The following is a 19,834-nucleotide window of genomic DNA, read 5'->3' as shown; positions in this document are numbered from 1 at the left end:
CCTGAGCGTGAGGGGAAAGGGAAGGGGCCGGAGCGTGAGGGGAAGGGGCCTGAGCGTGAGGGGAAAGGGAAGGGGCCGGAGCGTGAGGGGAAGGGGCCAGAGCGCGGGGGGACGGGGAAGGGACCTGAGCGAGAAGGGTTTGCCTGTTGGCGGGCTACTTTTCGGGCATAGTAGCGCCTGGAAGCTGCTCTCCAGGCTGCCCTCTTCAGTCTCTGAGCCTCCTCCGTCAGCTCAGACGTGGGCACGCCCTTCTTCTTGTTCCTGATGAGGTCAAGAGAAGATAAAACAGATGAGTAGGTATGCAGTTCACCAAGCAATTACTAATTCTGTCTGGTGTTTATGGGCTATGGGGAACCTCGGATAACAACACACAGAAAGAGTGTGAGGTTGACATTACTCCATTGTATCTTTGCATAGCAAATACTTGTGCTCTGCTATATTGATGCTCTGAATTTCCAAACGGAAGGATTTGTAAAGCGCTGTTGTGCATCATCGTGTGTGTAACATATGCCACCCTTCAACATGCTGATTGTACAAAATCAAGGAGAAACCCTCAATTATAAAGAGTTGATGCCATCAATCGATGTTTCATACATTTGAAACATGTTCATGTCATTGTCTACATTTGGTTAATTATCCAAAGAACACATACAAGGATGCAGGGATGTGGGGGTGGATTCTCTCTGAAAGAGGTAGACACCCGAATAAAGTAACTGTAGGCATCATGATTTATTTGGCTCTTTTGTATCTCTGAAATAACTCACTTCAGGTGTTCTTCATGAGGGTCGTAATAACACACACTGGAGGACTTTCACCAGGCCCTGCTTCAGCTTGGCATGGTCCTCAAGGATCTCCTCTTCCATCATATTGTTCAGGCTGGTGCAGATGTTGAGGTCACTGAGTGCAGATGTTGACGTCTGTGAAAGACAAGGATCATAGTTTATTGTAATTGATGGTCTTTAGGATGCTGCAGCCACATTTATCACAATGAGGCACTCTGTTTGTTCATGGGACCGTTTCAAGTGTAGTATTAAAGGGGCATTGCACCAGTTGTACACATTGAGTTCAGCTGACTCATCTAAAGGAGTACTACTCAAACCTGGGGAAGTTTTACAATGCGTTCTGTGGCTGTGCTTTAATTACAGGGGAAATGGAGACAATTTGTTACACTTCTAATGAATTGATTCAAATAATTTGCTGGGGTAACTTAGAAAGTGTTTGCCATCAAGGATGAACTACATGATATCAAAGCCATGTTGTTTTTAACCTCAGTAATAATACTCCGAAGGGATTTATTGTATATTATTAATTTGTTAGACTGCTAGTTGGATGAAAAAAGCAAATGAAGGCACCAACCTGGGCTCTGTAAAACTATAGTGAGCGTTTAGTTTATGAACAAAAAGATTCATCAAAAAAGTCAAAGGGCAGATAGACAATATAATTAACAGATATGAGATTCACTTATAAATCAATGTGCAGAAAACAGCCATGAAAAAGGGATAAAAAACGGTCCATTGTTCTGGTCTCGCAGCTATAAATCCGCTTGAAGACTGTGTGCAAAACTGATCCCACAGAAACAACAACATTTGGACTGACAGTCTTTACGCAGAGCAACTTGTATTCAGTTGCGCTCCACAGAAGCGTATCGCTGATTAGTTGAGTCCCTCTCAGCCTGATGTGTCTTCTGACAGACACATTTTCATGGCGGCTTCACAGAAAATCTGAACATGACAGACAACAGATGATGGTGAAATAAATCTGCTGTCAAACTGTTGGAGAAGACTCGTGGCTTCTTACATCAAATCTCTTCTGTTCTTCAGGAACCTCGTCCTGGAGTTGTTGCACTGATAAAGGGACTCTGGTCCTGATCGGGATGATTCCTGAAACACAAGACAAACGGGGATTAAAGCACAATTCAAAAATATCCAACACAGGATGCATAGTATAGTACAGATTTTGATTCATTCTCTCTTTGAACCAGGAAGTGAACAGACTCTTGTCCTTTGCTGGTTGCAGTTTTTAGCAGTGAAGGAGTTAACAGCCTCTCTGCTTCTGTCTGACGGTGCTTCATTCAGCACTCGAGCCTTTCAGCACCAGGCTGCTCTGTGTGTGTTTCTATGGACAGAGCTGATAGCTCCTCACAGCTAAATAGGGAAGGCATGCTAAGACACTAGCAGCAGCTAATGGGCGGGCCAGTGGAAAGACAAATACGCCACGGCTGACTGAGCCGTAAGACTTGTTTATTACATAACAGAGGCTGCTTTTCAACACATGACACGATACTTTAGAGGCAGAATTAAGAGGTTTAAAGTAAAATGTGTGTGCGCTGCAAGACTACAAGAGGGCGCAGTAAAAGCTCTGTTCACACCTGATACTTGTTTGTTAAAACAGGATTAAACAGGAGTCTTCCCTTAAATACACGCATAATATAGGACAGCTTGACATCTGAGCTGTTTCAAGGACTCATGTTCCCAACAGTCTCTTGTTATCTTCTACACCTCAGTAAGTCGGTTATGGCTCGGCATGCCTGCTATGGTACTACAGACGCATACCAGTCTGAGATTACAATATAGCCACAAAGATAATCACAAATGTGTTGTGCTGACACTGGGGACCCACACAGCTGATGACCACAAGGCTGTGCACGTTCAAACAGGCCGTGAGACACACTGTGAGGAACAGACCGGTGTGTGTTTCTGTTTTGTTTTCGTCCCTTTCTTTTTTAAATACCCGTGTCCACCAGAGGAGGGAAGTAACTTAACTTGTAAAAACAGCCATAATATCCACCATCTGATTTCAGCACCATCACTGTGGACTAAAAGCAGTGACGCTCTGGAGCAGGATTTAACCCGTTAGCTTCAGATTGTAGACTGGCTGTAGATGATGTGCTTAAATGCACAAATTCAACACAAAAAAAAGAGCAAATGTTGAACTTTATTTAAATACTAGTGAAACCTACTCATATAAAATCCTGTAAAATGAGATGAAATCTATACAAGATGCTTCTGAAATGTCACTTTTGATAAATGCTCTCATTTTCTTTTTGCATTACATCACCTTTGCATTTGTGCTGAAAGCCATTAATGCCTTTTGTTTAATTTTCCTATTGTGAAGAATAATGACTGCTGATAAAGAGTTATTTGCTTCACAGTTGGTACTTTGCAGCTGCAAAATAATCCTCAAATGAAATGCATGCGTGTTATATTTTAATTATTGTGTCCCTGTTTTCACAGAGGATGTTCTACAACAGAAATGCTCCGTGTGACGCAACACAGTACGTCAAGCTGCAAGAGGAGAGGAAGGTAATGAAAGGGTTAATTATTAGTTTATTTTACACAAGTTACCTCTCTGGCACAATACCACCAGACAATTGAAGATATATTATGAATACTAGATGATCTGAGCTATATTTAATAACAAAGTGGGTGATTTTGGTGAATCATGCATCTTACTGCCGCTGCATTTGAATCTGCAACAGACAATTAACCCTTTGTGCAAATTAAATTAAATCATTAAATTGAATCTTTACCTACAAATATCTTATCAATCTGAAGACAATTTAGGATTGAGGTGTAATCATATTGGTTTTACATGATGATACAAATATGAATTAAGAGATGATAAATAACACCAAATACAGCAGTTTGTGGGTTAACTAATCACTGCTCTCTAGCAGCATGGCCTTTTAAAGAAAGCACAGAACCTCCACATCTCAGTGAGAAAGTCTCGGCCTAAAGTTGCGGCTCGGTGACTCAGCTTCTGCGATATTGTGCTTCTATACAGACACAAGCTACAAGAAAATCTGAAGTTTGAGTCTCTGCTGGGAAGAAACGTTTGACTCCTGTGTTGGTTGTAAACAAAGCAGCTCTGTGTGTCTAATCAGGAAGTGTAACGCTGCTCTCACCTGTGTCCCTGCAGAGGAGCGGCCATCTTGAATGTTTTCTATGATAGCAACAATGCTAGGCTAACCCACATTCACACGTTATATTCTATTAAAAGTATCCGTACAGGACATAGTTCACATTTTCTTGACTTCTTTGACTGATTTCCTGCCACTTCTTTGTGTTTAATGACCGTTTGCTCTCTCTCTACAGATCACAGCCTGTGGGGCAGTTGGGACACTTTCCTAAGGAAGTGTACAGCCTCGAGGCTACTGCAGTTCAAACAATACGTTCATTAATGAAAGCTAACATACAACAATGAAGTATCTTCCGGAGTTCTTCTGATTACGAGTACTAAAACAAGCAAAACACCCCCTCTGCCAACAGCTCAGGGCCAGACAGCCGCCTCCCGGCCCAGCTATGGCTCCCTCTAGCCGTGCCTCCATATTTCCTTGTTAATGCACCATAATGCCCTGGCCCTCCCTGCTCTATCACACTACAAATACACCAAAAATATACCTGATAACTTCACTTTCTCTGTCTAAATGTGGAGTATATAGTCTCCATCTGCGTCTCAGCCAACATTGGGCACCATTGGCCACAGCAAACGAGAGGATTTCTTACCTTTTTGAGAGTGGCTATTGCTATACCTCCCACTCCAAAGTCTCAACCTCGGTAGCCTCCTTCTTCTTCCCAGCAATCCCTGCAAAAAAGGACACTTCCATGTATGATGAATATGTAGGGGTGAACAAATTGGACTAAATTAATTCTAAAGAGCCCATATAGCTCCCAAAACCCAGAAATTGCATTTTTAGCTCCAGATACCAATAAGCTCCAAATTGCCATTTTTAAAATGACGTGTCAATAACATTAAACGGTAAAACCCACTCCTCAAATACACCATGTCCCACCCCTATTGTTTCAACTTATTCTGGCCCATCTAGTACTCATACAGTTGATAGTAAAGAGCAATTGTCAGTCAATGCGCAGCTGCGTACTCCGGCGCATTCTGCTACCCTTTGTGCGTTTGTCAAGCCTTGGAGCATCTTTGGGAGGCTACAAATAGCCCATTGGTGGTATTTATGAGTCAAAGAGACCCTTATCATGTGGACTGGACCAAAAGAACGGGAAGGAAAATACTTTCATGAGCGAAGAATCCAACCAGGAAAAGAGAGAGCTATGGAACCAAAGGGACCTCTCCAAAAGTGCACAGGTGCACCCAAAGGCACAGAGAGCCATCTAAAGGCTCCTGGAGGGGAAAAAGGGAAGTTTATCCGACTTAGAAAGTAATGATAATAATAATTCCGTTTAAATTTTACCAATTCCGCTCAAAAATTAAAGGCTACACTCAATAATTGTCGAATTTAAAGTATATTCATAAGCAAATCGGATTCTGAAAAATACACCAAATGGCACAGATAGTGATTTGGACCTTGACGTAAATAACTTCACGTATTTAAATATATATGAATTACTTGGATATAGTTTTGTTGATAATGACAGCACTGTAGCGACGCTCACAAATTGAAATCGTCTATTCTTACCAACCAAGCAGGCAAAAGCCTGAGCTGTAAACGCACCAGTTCAGTGCGCCAAAGTAGCCATTTGTCTGGTCCTGTATCCAGACCTGAATGACCAATAATTTAGGCCTGTAGCACAAAATATAAATATATATGCTTATACGAAAATCCATGCAGGCAAATCTACTGGATTGTTAAATGTGGAGCGACTGCGCCGGCAGTTGAAGCTGTTTTCCCCAAAACAAACCTCTATGCAAATTCTGATGGCAGCTGCCAGCAGAGCGTTAAAGAACAACCCTGTTCCCTTCAACGCCTGACTAATGTCTGATGTTTACGTCGTGTATTACAACAGCAGATAGTCACAAATACGATGGGCGTTTGCCTCCTTGCGTGCCCAGACCTGAGCCTCCAGCAAGTTAAAGACCCCGCATCCCCTCTCTGGGACACCAAGCCTCAGGCGACAGCAGCACAAGAGAGTCACTGTCCTCCCTGTGGTTTGTAGTGGAAGAAAAAATAGAAATAAAAACACGTGTCCGTTAGAACCGATAAAGCCTCCGTTGTCTGCTCAGAAACGACTGTCCACATCGACCGTATTGTCGGTAAAAGCAGGCGCATGTAATGTGTAGGCTCTTTATTCAGCACCACAGCCGGAGCTTGAGCCGGACGCACGCCTGTCCTCATTGTGCATTTACCGCAGCAGCTGTCAGACAGATCACATTTCAGACTGAAGTCACAGTGCGATGAATACTCACAGGTCCTATATAATACTGTAATAACATCTCTTGTGCAAGATCAGCTGTGCGTCGGTCAACATGGGTAATATGTAGGCTGAATGACAAACCACTTCTGTTGCAAGATTGTCTTGTTTTGTTCTTTTAGCTGGGGGGCAGGAGGAGCTCTCTGCTGACGGTTTGAAAGCCGCGTTCATGATGTCTAGAGGCAGTGAGTATAAACGGCACAAGAGGCATAAGTGTGACTACAAATCAAGCGATACAGATCCAAGACTTTGGATAAAACATTTTATTTCACAATATACTGTAAGCACATTATATTGTCTGATTTCATTCAATGTGTAAATATTTTAAAATAAAAAATAAAACAAATATTGGTTGTTGTTGTTGTTTTTACTGTGCAGAATTTCCAGAATAAAAAAGACAAATAGGAGAGACAAAGATTAGAGATGATTGTTTGATTACAATACAAAAGACAATACCAGAATGTTTTAACTTATTTTTGTTATTTAATAACATGTTTCAAAAAATATTAAAAATGTACGTCTTACAAGTAAAGATTTAACTGGTAATTCTTCATCTGTCATTTACATGGAGATGTTGTACATGGACATGTCATTTACATGGAGATATTACCTTGATTGTAGATGTCAGACTCCAGAGGCGCTGGTGTGTGTGTGTGTGTGTGTGTGGGGGGGGGGGGGGGGTTGGTTATCAGAGCGTCACTGTGCTTTGTTTACATAGCCGGGCTGTGTGCCTTTTAGTGAATGTGAGCTTGTCTTTTAGTGCAGTGGTCCCCAACCACCGGGCCGCGGACCGATACCGGGCCGTGGATCATTTGGTACCGGGCCTCACAGAAAGAATAAATATTATATTATTTCCGTTTTATTGATTATCAGAGTCTGAAAGAAGTTTTATTTTGAAAAATGACCGGATTCTCTCGCAGTTTCATCAGCCTGTGCCTCTTGACACATGTCAAGAGGCTTGTCTCGGTCACGTGCCCTCAGAAATTAAGCCCGCAAACTAGCGAAAATGAGTAAATAACTTTTGGAGAGCTTCTTTGCAAAGAGGAAAGGGCCACTAAGGAGACAGAAGAAGAGCCGACAACTTCCGAGAAAATGAAAGCTTCATTTAACAGACAATATCAGGAGTCTAATTAAATATCAGGAGTAATTCTGACGCGCCAAGCCCGCTCTGCAGAATATGTGGCGACAAAGGATCAGCTGCTGGAGGTTGTAAATGACGGTGGCCTTAAAAGTATGTTTGAGACAACAACTCTGCTGGTGTTTGGATTAAAATCAAGGCTGAATATCCTGAGATCGCCACTAAAGTACTGAAAACCCTGCTTCCATTTCACACATCCTCTTTGTGAAGTGTGACTTTCTGCAGTGACAGCAATCAAAACAAATTGACGGAGTAGACTGGACATCAGGAACAGACTGCGGGTGTCATTGTCTCCCATTACCCCAGATGGGACCGTCTCGTTGCAGAGAAACAAGCTCAGGGCTGCCACTGATTCAGCGTTATTGTGAGTTGTATTTATTCATGCATTTTATATTTGTTTTCATGCCGATCGTATCATTTTATTTCGTCGTGTTTTTCCGCCACACCTTGAAGGCCGGTCCGTGAAAATATTGTCTTACATGAAGCCGGTCCGTGGTGCAAAAAAGGTTGGCGACCTCTGTTTTAGTGCATGCGAGCTTGTCCCAGTGGTACAGCTCTCATAGAGCGGTTACAGCAGATAACACGGTTGAGAGCTGTGTGGAGGCAATAGATGTGCTCTCAATTTTGAATTTAGCACCGTTAAAAGGAGAACATCTGGGAAACAAGCTTATTTGCATTTTCTTTCTTGTGATTAGTAGTTTTAATGATATGACACTGCGGACAGGTACTGCTAATAGTTTACGTTTGTTCTGCATATTTTAATTGCATTCATTTGCCGAAATGCAAATAGATATCGCCCTACACACTGAGCTCAATCAAGAAATATATCAGTACCCTTAACGTTAATTAACCATGGCTGACATTACATTGGGGTCTCTTTCTCCTGAAATCACCTATAGCTACATGCACTCAGGACTGAAATAAAATCATTGACCAGCTTATTTAATGATCATCACACCTCCCAAACAGAACTACATCCTGGCCCTGATTCATATGGAGTTTCTTACAGCTATCTCCTACTTGGTTATATACAAACTATAACACTGATGCAATCACTTCAGCCAATTAACAAGAACATAAGGAGCCTCTTTTGACATCATTTTTTAATATGTTACTTACAGAGTCCACTTTTGGATAAAAATTGAACAAGGGATTTTACACAAACACATTTAGGTTCTCCAGTATCACTGTAGATTTCAAGTCAACGTTTTATTGTTATTAAGAGAGTATTTACGCTTTTATAGAGCAATCTAGATGTTGGTCAGCTTGATTTGAGATATTTCTGTAGTTAGTTTTGAATAAGAAGAAGTCTGGGCATTTCATGATGTTTGTGTGTTTTAATGTGCTTATGAACAGTAAGTGTGTGTGCATCATAAAAAATAGAAAAGGCTAAAGTAGGCCAGCGGTTCACAGCACCACATGAGCTTGAAGGAGCCGTGCACGTCCCCCTTCTCTCCCACGCTGCCTTCCTCTTTGTCCTCCTCCTCCTCTGCCTCCATCTTCCATCCCTCCTCTCCGGTACTCTCGTCTCCCCTACTGATTTGCACAATCACAAGATCTAAGGACAGAGAGTGTCGTGCAGATTGTAAAGCCCTTTAAGGGAGAATTTGTGATTTGGTGTATGCTATATCAAGAGAGACCAAACGTTTTTGATTGTGGGCCATACACAGAAAAGTACAAGGAGTAACTTTTTATTTAAAATGTAAGTTTCAACAAGTTTTACTGCAAGAAAATAAGTGTTTCTAAATTAAAAACTCCATAGAAAATGTATTTTCTGTCAGAAAAACTATGCAACACTGCTAAACAGTTTGACATTATAGTAGTTCATTTGTGAGCCCACATATACCAACATTATTTTTTATTGAAATTGATTTCATACTTTTAAACTCTAAAACAGTTTGTGACGTTATAAATCTGTAAATAAGTTAAGTTGAAAAAGGCAGAAATGAACAAATATTGGTTTCTGTTGACGATCTGAGCTCCTGTTGCGTTAAGATTACGATGTAGATGAGATACAAATGTAAATGTAAGTCTGATATTAAGGTGTAACAAATGGAGCAGTTTCTGTGCCAAATGTAGTCAACGTGTACTAAGATGTGCAATGGACATGCAGTGCAATTTATTAGAAATGTGCTTAAGCCATTTTATAGTTTATTTGAAAAAAATTCACTGCAAGTAGTTTGGCCACCCGCAGGTTTGTAAATATATGTAAATATAAAACTGACTTGTTTTGACATGATGTAATCGTTATGATGGAATATAACACATCTGCATTTCAGAAAACTTGTGATACAAAGAAAGATTGCCTTCATGTAAGTTATCAACTGGGGAAGTTTCATTGTGAAATCAATGATTTATTTATTCTACTCTATTCCCCTGTAATGTCTTCAAAATATCTGTACTTTCACAATAAATATCTTTAAAAAATGAGTTGTTTCTCTGAGCCAGAAATCTCAGTTTCATTCCTCTCTATGTTCTGAAGGTTTTTACAGATAAGATTTACAGACAAGTCAGATACATTTTTTGGCTTCAACATATCAGACAGAAAACCTTTATCAGACAGTAAACCTTTATCAGACAGTAAACCTTTATCAGACAGAAAACCTTTATCAGACAGTAAACCTTTATCAGACAGAAAACCTTTATCAGACAGAAAACCTTTATCAGACAGAAAACAAGTTTCATGGTAAGTTGTTTCATATTGTTTGTTTAAGAGTAAATAAGTAAAATAGTTTCCTTTCAAATGCAAGAGAGCTCAAACTGTTGGTTGAAATGTGAAAATCAAATGTTTACAAGGTTCTTAGTTTATTCACATAAAGTATACAGTTGAGTCCACTGATCTGCTTATATGTATCAATAAACTGATGTAATTACGTAACTACATAATCAGCATTAGCTTTTAAAGTTGCACCCCATCTTGCGTCTTATTTTAAGTTTATAATTTCATATTTATGTATTTTATCTATATATCTATGTATTTTATCTGATCTGAAAATGAATGAACAAGCATTACAGTTGCTTTACAAACATGAGATGTGATTAAAAAGTTTCATTGTGAAATCAATGATTTATTTATTCTACTCTATTCCCCTGTAATGTCTTCAAAATATCTGTACTTTCACAATAAATATCTTTAAAAAATGAGTTGTTTCTCTGAGCCAGAAATCTCAGTTTCATTCCTCTCTACACTGAAAAAAAATACTTTTTGGCCCTGTAATTATTACCTCGATTATTTTGTAAATTTTACAAGAAATTATCATTCCAGTGCTTTTACTTTAAAATATCACCTTTTATTTAATGTGTTACTTGGTGTTTGTTTGTAATTATGTATCCTCATTTTTATAAGTACATTTTAATCATTCACACTAAGTAATATCTACTAAACTACTGTATTGAATGCACTACCTGACACAACAAAGTAAAATGTACTTGGGTAATACGAGTAAAACCTGGCAACCTATAGCGCGTACTCAGGGGGTGACGTCAGAGGAGATTTCGCGCTCCTTTCTTCAACGAGACGACGGAACAGCAGAACCTGAACGGCAGCGTTTCACCTGAGGAGAGGAACTTCATGGACGGGAGCCATTGGGGTAGGTTATATGTTTAATTAATGCTCTACGTTGCTGTTGAGCCTTCGGTCAAGTCGGTGTTTGAGTTGTGAACACTGAAGAGTAGCGAACTGGTCAGTTTAGCGTGCTAGCTAGTTAGGCTATCATGCTAGCTAACTTGGGACAGCATTACAGACATGGCTCACGGCGCTACATTTTGTGGACATGTTTTTGGTGGTTTTGGTCACGATTTTACAGGGTTCTCCCTTGAAAAGTTGTTGGCCTGGGGACACGGTGCTCGACCAGCTGCGCTCCGTCGACGAGGGGGAATTACTTCGGTTTTGTGAAGCCCACTTCTGCCGCACAGGTGCTTTGCTGTGCTGTGACACACGCACAGCGTGTTTATCTCGGACATCCTCAAGTGCAGCCGAGGTCGAATGAGGAAAATGTGACAAGACAGGGAATCATAGCTAAGCAGCAACAAGCACACTCTGGTCATGTGCTGACACATATTCCATATGTGGTGGAATTAGTGACTTTAGAGCGAGTCTAATACACTTAACATTATTTTGTCACTATCATATTCTGACATATTTTTACAGTAACTTATATTTCTGTCATTAGTTTTAAACTGGTCTCTTATGTCTCTATCCAATGTGGTGTCCTTGATGATGAAGGCTTTGGGCATGAAACAAGGTGCCAGTACTGTGTTGAGTTAGTGTCGCATATCAACATGACCAGGCCTGCTGTGTATCTCAGTATTAACGTTATGTTGGCTTGTTTATGTGCTGGTTTTTTGTGTGGGGATAAAACATGCTATCAATATGAAGATTTAAGCCAAATTCAGATTTAATGTTGTGTGTTCATGTTTTAACATAATTTCTTTATATATTTCACAGAATATTAAAGGACGTTCACTCTCAGCAAGTTGACATCAACAGTTGACACAAGGTAAAATCAACTTAGTACTGTTATAGTTTAATTAACTTGACATATACATTTGAAGTCGTAGTTTGTGTTGCTGTCAATAGTACATTATACTGGGAGGACTACTGCATTAATTGTTTTAGCAAGGTACCTCATCTTGATCATGTTTTTTTATTGTCTTTTGTTTCAGATCAATGAGGAGTTCAGAAGAATAACCACAGTTCATCTGGAGTGAAACTTTCTGTCGAAATTGGACAATTGCACTACCAACTTTCTGGAGATACTTGGGACAAAGGGCGGAGTTGCAGGAACAAAGACCCATGCTGGAATCACCCAGCCTGGTAAAGTTTAGATATCTAATATTATATAAAATTATGTTGGGCTCATATGCACTGAGAATAGATACATAATGACGCATTTGAACACATTCAATATTTTTGTTTGTTTCCCCCACTATTGTCCTTTTTTGAGAACACATCAGACTCGAAGATGTAAAAGTGAACATTAGTAAATTTGAATTTCAAAGATGTCATTGAAGAGGACTATGCTCAACATGTCATGAAGATCCTTGTCATCCATGGAAATGCAACACAGAAAGGCTTCACTCCTGACAATCGTGTTCGTCGTCATCGAGGGAAAAGAGGTTCTTGATGACTGTCAAAGTGTGGCAAAGGCTTGCCTTCTGCTCATGGGCTATATCTATGTGTATCTAAGTGTTGTCAAGCAATACCCATCGTTTCAAATTTAAAAGTGTTTGTTAAATGACTAAACGTTTGTGTTCTTAAATTTCTTATTGGCAGCACTGATTTAGAAATGTTTTGTCTGGCAATGCCAACCAGATCATATATGTTGGTATTGGAGTGCGTCTGTCAGCAGTGACCTCTTTCACCAGTTAACAAGTAAAGCTGCTGTAGTTTAAAAGAAGATGTTTTGTAGAAGCCTTATGTTAAGACAATTTTATTAAATTAACAGTGGCAAAAAATGCAGCATTCATATTTGAACAGTTGTGTAGAGTAGTAGTAGATAAAAGATATATTGTGTAAATATTACTTAATATTTCTCAATTTAAAAAAGTAAAGAAAAGCTAGTTAAATATACATGAAACACCTAATTGAGTTTTACTGGGGTTTTGTAATTAGATGCAAAGGTAGCCTGAGTAAAGATTACTATCAAAGGCTAAGTACATTTTATGTCTACGGGAGAAATTTGCAAGTAAAAGTTACTTGAAAATTTTGGATAAAAAACAATTCTTACTAGTAAGTAAACTTAACTTGAGAATTCCTGAGTAAAAATTACTCGGAATTTCTGAGTGCAAATTGTTACCTAGCTTTTTTTCAAGTAAATGTCACTTATTTTTTTTTACAGTGTATGTTCTGAAGGTTTTTACAGATAAGATTTACAGACAAGTCAGATACATTTTTTGGCTTCAACATATCAGACAGAAAACCTTTATCAGACAGTAAACCTTTATCAGACAGTAAACCTTTATCAGACAGAAAACCTTTATCAGACAGAAAACCTTTATCAGACAGAAAACAAGTTTCATGGTAAGTTGTTTCATATTGTTTAAGAGTAAATAAGTAAAAGAGTTTCCTTTCAAATGCAAGAGAGCTCAAACTGTTGGTTGAAATGTGAAAATCAAATGTTTACAAGGTTCTTAGTTTATTCACATAAAGTATACAGTTGAGTCCACTGATCTGCTTATATGTATCAATAAACTGATGTAATTACGTAACTACATAATCAGCATTAGCTTTTAAAGTTGCACCCCATCTTGCATCTTATTTTAAGTTTATAATTTCATATTTATGTATTTTATCTATATATCTATGTATTTTATCTGATCTGAAAATGAATGAACAAGCATTACAGTTGCTTTACAAACATGAGATGTGATTAAAAAAAAAAGTAGATAAAACAAGCAGGAAAATTAAGCAACTCAATTTAGAAAGAAGATTGTTGATGACTTTTTGATTGATTTTACTTTTGAGTAGTTTTCAAAATGTTTTGAGATGACATTTTAAATCGGCTATCATAAAAATCCTTCTCTAAACTTTAAAGGGGGCATGTCATGCTCATTTTCAGGTTCAGACTTGTATTTTGGGTACCTACTAGAACATGTTTTCATGCTAACCCACTATTTTTCGACACTCCGGATATCCAAATGTATGTGCACATGTATGAAAAAGTTTTTTTCACGATATGTCCCCTTTAAACAACGAGATATCATTCCTGCATGCAAACTCGTTTTGCTGATGTCTTATTTTATCGGGGGGAAATAACGTGTTGTGTGCATCTTTTCCTTCCTTCCGTTCAACAACAGAATCGGTGACCTTCTCCTCCCCCTCTTCTGATTACTTGGTTCAGGGCATTTTGGGGGAGGGGAGCTTTGGTAAAGTCGACAAGTGCTTGAAGTTAGCCACGAAGGAGAAGGTGGCTGTGAAGATCATCAAGAGCAGCCAGTACACGGATGATGTTAACGAGGTAAAAGAGAAGCGCCAAAGGTTTAATTTGTACGATGCTTCAAATGCACTTAAACCGTTCACCTTAAAGTTAAATCTAACATTTCACATGTCCCCCCCCCCCCCCCCCCAGGTGTACATCCTTCAGAAACAGAGCTTTCGACACAGAGAGATTCAACTTCGTCAGGTTCAACGAGGTTTTCGTCTACAGACAGCACATTTGTCTTGAATTTGAAATGTTGGACATCAGCCTGCTTGATTTTGTAAAGCTGAAACCTAGAGAGTCCCTCTCTGTGAAAGAAATCCGCCCAATACTGCACCAGGTAGGCTATCACAAGAGGTTTATGTAAAGGGCATGCAGGAGGTGGACACCTGCAGGAATAACTTTCCATTCCTGCATGGCACATTTGCAGTAACAGTGACAGAATTACTTAAAATTCTTTGTTAGTTTTTGTTTTTTTTGGGCCCTTGAATTCAGACAGTTAGACAAAAGTAGGCTTCTCTTTATTAGCCGACGACAATCCATTTCAATGGCCAAAATGACAAGTATTACTGGCAGGTTTTATTACAAGGTTATTTATTTTATTTTATTAATTTATTGTCATTGTACAACAGGGTTGCACAACCAAATGTAAACTGCAGCCCCATTTTGATACATAAACACAAAAAACACCTTAAAAATTAACCCTGAAATGACACTCGGCCTCAAATATCATCAAAACAAAGCAAAATAAATATGAACTGATCTGGTGTACGCCACAGCTGATTGACCTTTTAACATGTTTCCTTCATGTCTTCCAGATGGCCACAACTCTGCAACTCCTGAGCAGCCCGGGAGTTGCACATACTGATCTGAAACCAGACAACATCGTGATGGTGGACCATGTAAACCAGCCACTGAAGATTAAGATGATTGACTTTGGGCTGGCCCGTCCTGTTTCTCAGCTAAACCAGTGCTTAGTCATGCAGCCACTGTATTACAGGTAAGTCATTTATAACACTGCACTGTTCGTTTTTATTACAAATAAAGCAGCCGAAGCAAAAAAAAAAAAGCCAAAACAATGCATGTATCTTTTCGTTCTCTCAGGTCTCCAGAGGTCATCTTGGGACTTCCCGCTAACGCAGCCATTGACATGTGGTCTTTGGGCTGCATTGCTGCGGAGCTGTTCCTGGGCCATGTGCTGTACCCGGGCTGCAGCGAGTTCCACGTGGTAAGTGTTACGCGTGAAACAGTCATGAAATTGAAATCTAGTCATTTTCAGCATGAAAACAATGGAAGGTCAATTAGGAACCTTTTATTGGTGGTGGACACGCGATTTAAACGCATCCACTTGACCGTTCTGTTAACATTGTTAAATAAATCCAATTGAAATACTTTTATTTGTAAGTCTGCTCAGCGACACGAAAGAAATGGAAAATTCGTGTCCATGTTCATGAATCACTAGAGTAAAATGTCGTGACTACTTCATGAACTGCTTGTGTTGTCTATTGTGTATGAGCTACGAAAACTAACATAACCATGAACATGCTCACACTTTTTTATTAGTTTATATTAGCTTACGCACAGTAGCTTCAACAGCATTTCAGAGGAACATTTGTATTCGCTTTCTTTACAAAAGTTACGTGAGGATCAATAACCGCTCTCAAGTCTGTGAGTTAATCATGGAGCTAGATCCAGGAGGCGATTAGCTTAGCAAAAAGACGGAAAGCAGCGGGAAAAGGCTAGCATGGCTCTCTCACCAAGAGACAGTTTTTTAAAAATGCGTAATTAATGCATGACCTGTATCTCAAACAGAAATGTAAAGACTACAGTTGTTGCTAGCTATTTACTCATGCTTTCAGTCTTCATGCTAATCTAAAATATGTTTATTGTAGGAATAGCTCGTTTGAGAATAATAATTGTGATATTATGCACAATTAGGGGCCGGAATGTTGGAGCTATTTATTTGATATTGTATTTTGTTATTTCATTTATAAGTAGTATTGTTTAATTATTGTAGATGTTTTAGATATTAAGATTATTTTTCTCTTTAATAGTAATTTGTTTAGTTATATTGTTTTTTGGGTAATTACTGTGGGCACCTGTTGCTATATATATGAGTAGAAGGATAGGACCAGCATGCACCGGGGTGGGCGTATAGTTTTTACCAGCATATCACATCACAGGAGAGACAGCACGACAGGAGTTTTGTTAGTTCGTTTGTTTGTTCGTTTATTTGCTTTATTCAATAAACACAAAAATCGGAATCCTGCATGGACAATCCACTCTCTTCTGGCTGCGTAAGAACACCGACCACGGTGCATCAGTGGCGTTTGATTATTGTTTGTTTAAATTGGATTAAGTCGACAAATGGCCACTACATTGAGTGTAAGTGACTTTGTGGTTTTGTGTTGTACCAACAGCTACAACGTATGGAGCACGTCCAGGGTCAGATGCCCCAAAAGCTCTTAGAAAAAGGTTCCAGAACCAAGTACTTTTTTAAGAAAAAGACGGGCCATAGATGTTGGAGATTAAAGGTATATTACTCAGTGGCTTTCACATGTCTGTCTTTTCATCGTATGCCACTCTCTGTGTTTGAGACAGATTAGCTAACCGAATATTATTTATTTTCCAGACGTCTAGTGAATACGGAGAGTTCACACGGTACGAGGGATTGTTCAACTCTCTTGATGATTTGAAGAAGGTAAAAAATCCCATTTTGGATAATCAGCTTTTTAGTTCTCAAACGTGAAAACATTCAACTACAGTCTCATGGCAGTTTGTGAAATAGTCACGGAATGCAATTCATTGTTTCGTGTGCAGGGACACAAATAGTCTATTTTTTCAATGTTGCTCTGACGAATGTCCCTACGCGGATGCGTTTACTTTGTGTGTCCACCACAAAAGATGGATCCTAAATGACTTTTCATTGGAATTGTTTACGTCCTGAGCAACACAAACATGTACACGAAACCGATAGTTTGCATTTTGTGACTATTTCATGACCTGCCATGATCCGGTTGAAACATTTGCTAAAAATCCATTTCCACGAGCCACTCAGATAAATAACAGATTTGACTGACCTTTGCGATTTACTCTGATTCAGATTAGACGTCAATCAGATCACAAAAACCGCCTTCTTTCATCTCAAAAACATCGCCCGTCTCCGTCCCTCCCTCTCCTCCGCAGCCGCTGAAACACTCATCCACGCCTTCATCACCTCTCGACTGGACTACTGCAACAGCATCCTGTATGGCTCACCCACCAAAATCATCAATAAACTACAATACATCCAGAACTCAGCTGCCCGTCTGCTCTCCCACTCCCGCACCAGAGACCACATCACCCCAGTCCTTCAAAACCTCCACTGGCTCCCCATACAGCAAAGAATCCAGTTCAAGCTCCTCCTCATCACCTACAAAGCCCTCCACAACCTTGCCCCTTCATACCTTTCGGACCTCCTGTACCATCACATTCCCAACCGCAACCTCAGATCTGCCGACGCCAACCTCCTTACCCCCCCTACTCTGTCCAAGCATCGGACCTGGGGGGACAGGGCCTTCTCCGTTGCTGCCCCCTCCCTCTGGAACTCCCTGCCCCAACACCTCAGACATTCTTCGTCACTCGCCACTTTCAAAACTGCACTTAAATCTCACCTATTCAAATCTGCTTTCAACCTCTAAAGTCAGTCATGTATGTTTTTTCTTTCTTTCTTTTCATGTTTATTTTATTTTATTTATTTATTTTTTCTTACCGTTATGTCGTATATTTTGTTCCCATTATAAATGCTTCTATTGTTTCTGTTTTTAACATGTAAAGTGTCTTTGAGTGCCTTTTAAAGCGCTATATAAATAAAATGTATTATTATTATTATTATTATTATTAGACCACCCTGCCATCTTTCAGATGACGACACCATGGCAGAGATCAAAGATCAGGAGGACTTTGTGGACTTGCTCAAGCAGATGCTTCGACTGGACAATGGTAAACGGATAACGCCCGGCCTGCTTCTTGAGGATCCTTTCATCACAATGACCTACCTCTCTCACAGCTTCCCTGACAGCTCCTAGTGAGTCCACATGAAAATGCAATGGGTAGAATCTCTGTGCTGGTTCCGATTGATGGATTAATGCTGATTTAATGATCGATTTTCTTTCAGCATGAAATCAGGCTGTGAGATAATGGAAGTCTGTCTGTATCAGGCCTCAACCAGCACCACCAGCCAGGTCATTCCTGCTTGGCACAATCGCCAGGTGCATCCCCTTGTGCTGGAGATTGCAAAGGCGCTCAGCAGGCTCTCCATCCATGATGACCCGAGGCATAAATGCATAAATCTACGCAGCAGCTCACCAGAGATGGACACAAACCCGCCTCACGACTCCAAAGAGGCCAAAGCTTCAAGAAAAAGGAAGTTGGCCACTTTTCTAGCCTCGCACAATGAGTTGTAAGTATTGTTTTATTTGTCTGTGTTCATTTAAGCTTAATGTTAAAATTGAGGAGATTCAAACACATTTCATCTATGCAGAACTGACAGCGACTCGCCAGAGAGGAAAAAGCCGAAGATGAGCCTGGATGAGAGGGACACACTAACAAGTGAGCGCCAGCGTGATGTTGGACGACGGAGCAGCTCACCAGAGATGGACACAAACCCGCCTCGCGACTCCAAAGCTTCAAGAAAAAGGAAGTTGGCCACTTTTCTAGCCTCGCACAATGAGTTGTAAGTATTCTTTAAAGGGCTCCAGGGTCACAGCATGTTTAAGTTTAACAGTGCCCACCTTGTCAGGAATCTCACCGCCCCTCCATTTCTCCACAGTGGCCAACATCTGCATCAGGGCCTCCTCATCACTTGACGCTTGATCTGAAAGTGAAACTTTCTCCCAGAAATCTCCAGAAGTCTTCAGCGCCCGAATGAGATGTTTAATGACGTTGCTTCCAAGAATCAAGTCATCGCTTTGACCATCCACAATGAGTGTGGGAACCACATTCCTGGGTCTCGGCGGCCTGGAACGCTGAGAGGACTCTTGCTTTAACAAGCGCTCCAGGAGAGTGATAACATGCTCAAGGGACTGACCATCACTTGGAAAGGGCCTAGCAGCTGCAGTTGGTTGAGGAGCAGGACGGCTCTCTGCTGTTTGAACATGGCTGTGCAGAACATCTGCTGCCTGGGCGGATTGTAAGCCACTGACTGGGCGTGTGGGCTGACGCTGCTGGAGACGCTTCTTACGGTGATGTTCATCCAGCCGGACTTGAACATCAGTGGTTGTCCAGTCCTCAAGCGGCTTGCAGCTGAAGACTAGAGACAGTTCAGGATCAGGGCAGTGAGTGATGAACATGACCGTTACTTCACGGAAGGGGTTGTCAAGTGTCTTGTCTTGTCTTTTTAGTCCCTCAACAGCAATGTCAATGGCTTTGTTAAGCCGAATCCAGTAGTCGACAGCAGTCTCAGTGGGGAATGGCTTGGTGTCATAAAAGTCGGCTAGAGGCATAAAAGAAGTCACACCATCACTAAAGTGTTGTTTAAGTATGTCAAAAATGGGTCGAGGGCCTGACTGTAAGTTTGAAGATGGTTTGCTACGCAGCCCAACTTTCACAACATCACTCGCCCTCCCTCGCAGCTTGTT

General features: G+C 40.3%; 1 long non-coding RNA gene across 1 annotated transcript; it reads left to right on the top strand.

Moving 5' to 3' along the window:
* The first annotated feature begins 10,835 nt into the window (after nt 1-10,835).
* Nucleotides 10,836-12,498, top strand: LOC142965771 (uncharacterized). Its single transcript, XR_012957735.1, has 3 exons — nt 10,836-10,886; nt 11,744-11,795; nt 11,962-12,498. It is a non-coding gene; the product is annotated as an uncharacterized LOC142965771 (long non-coding RNA).
* The last annotated feature ends 7,336 nt before the right edge of the window (nt 12,499-19,834 follow it).

Source organism: Anarhichas minor, unplaced genomic scaffold (assembly GCF_050575085.1).
Source record: "Anarhichas minor isolate MPS153535 unplaced genomic scaffold, ASM5057508v1 ptg000035l, whole genome shotgun sequence".
In the NCBI taxonomy this organism is placed as follows: Eukaryota; Metazoa; Chordata; class Actinopteri; order Perciformes; family Anarhichadidae; genus Anarhichas; species Anarhichas minor.
This window is presented reverse-complemented; position numbering and strand designations above follow the sequence as displayed.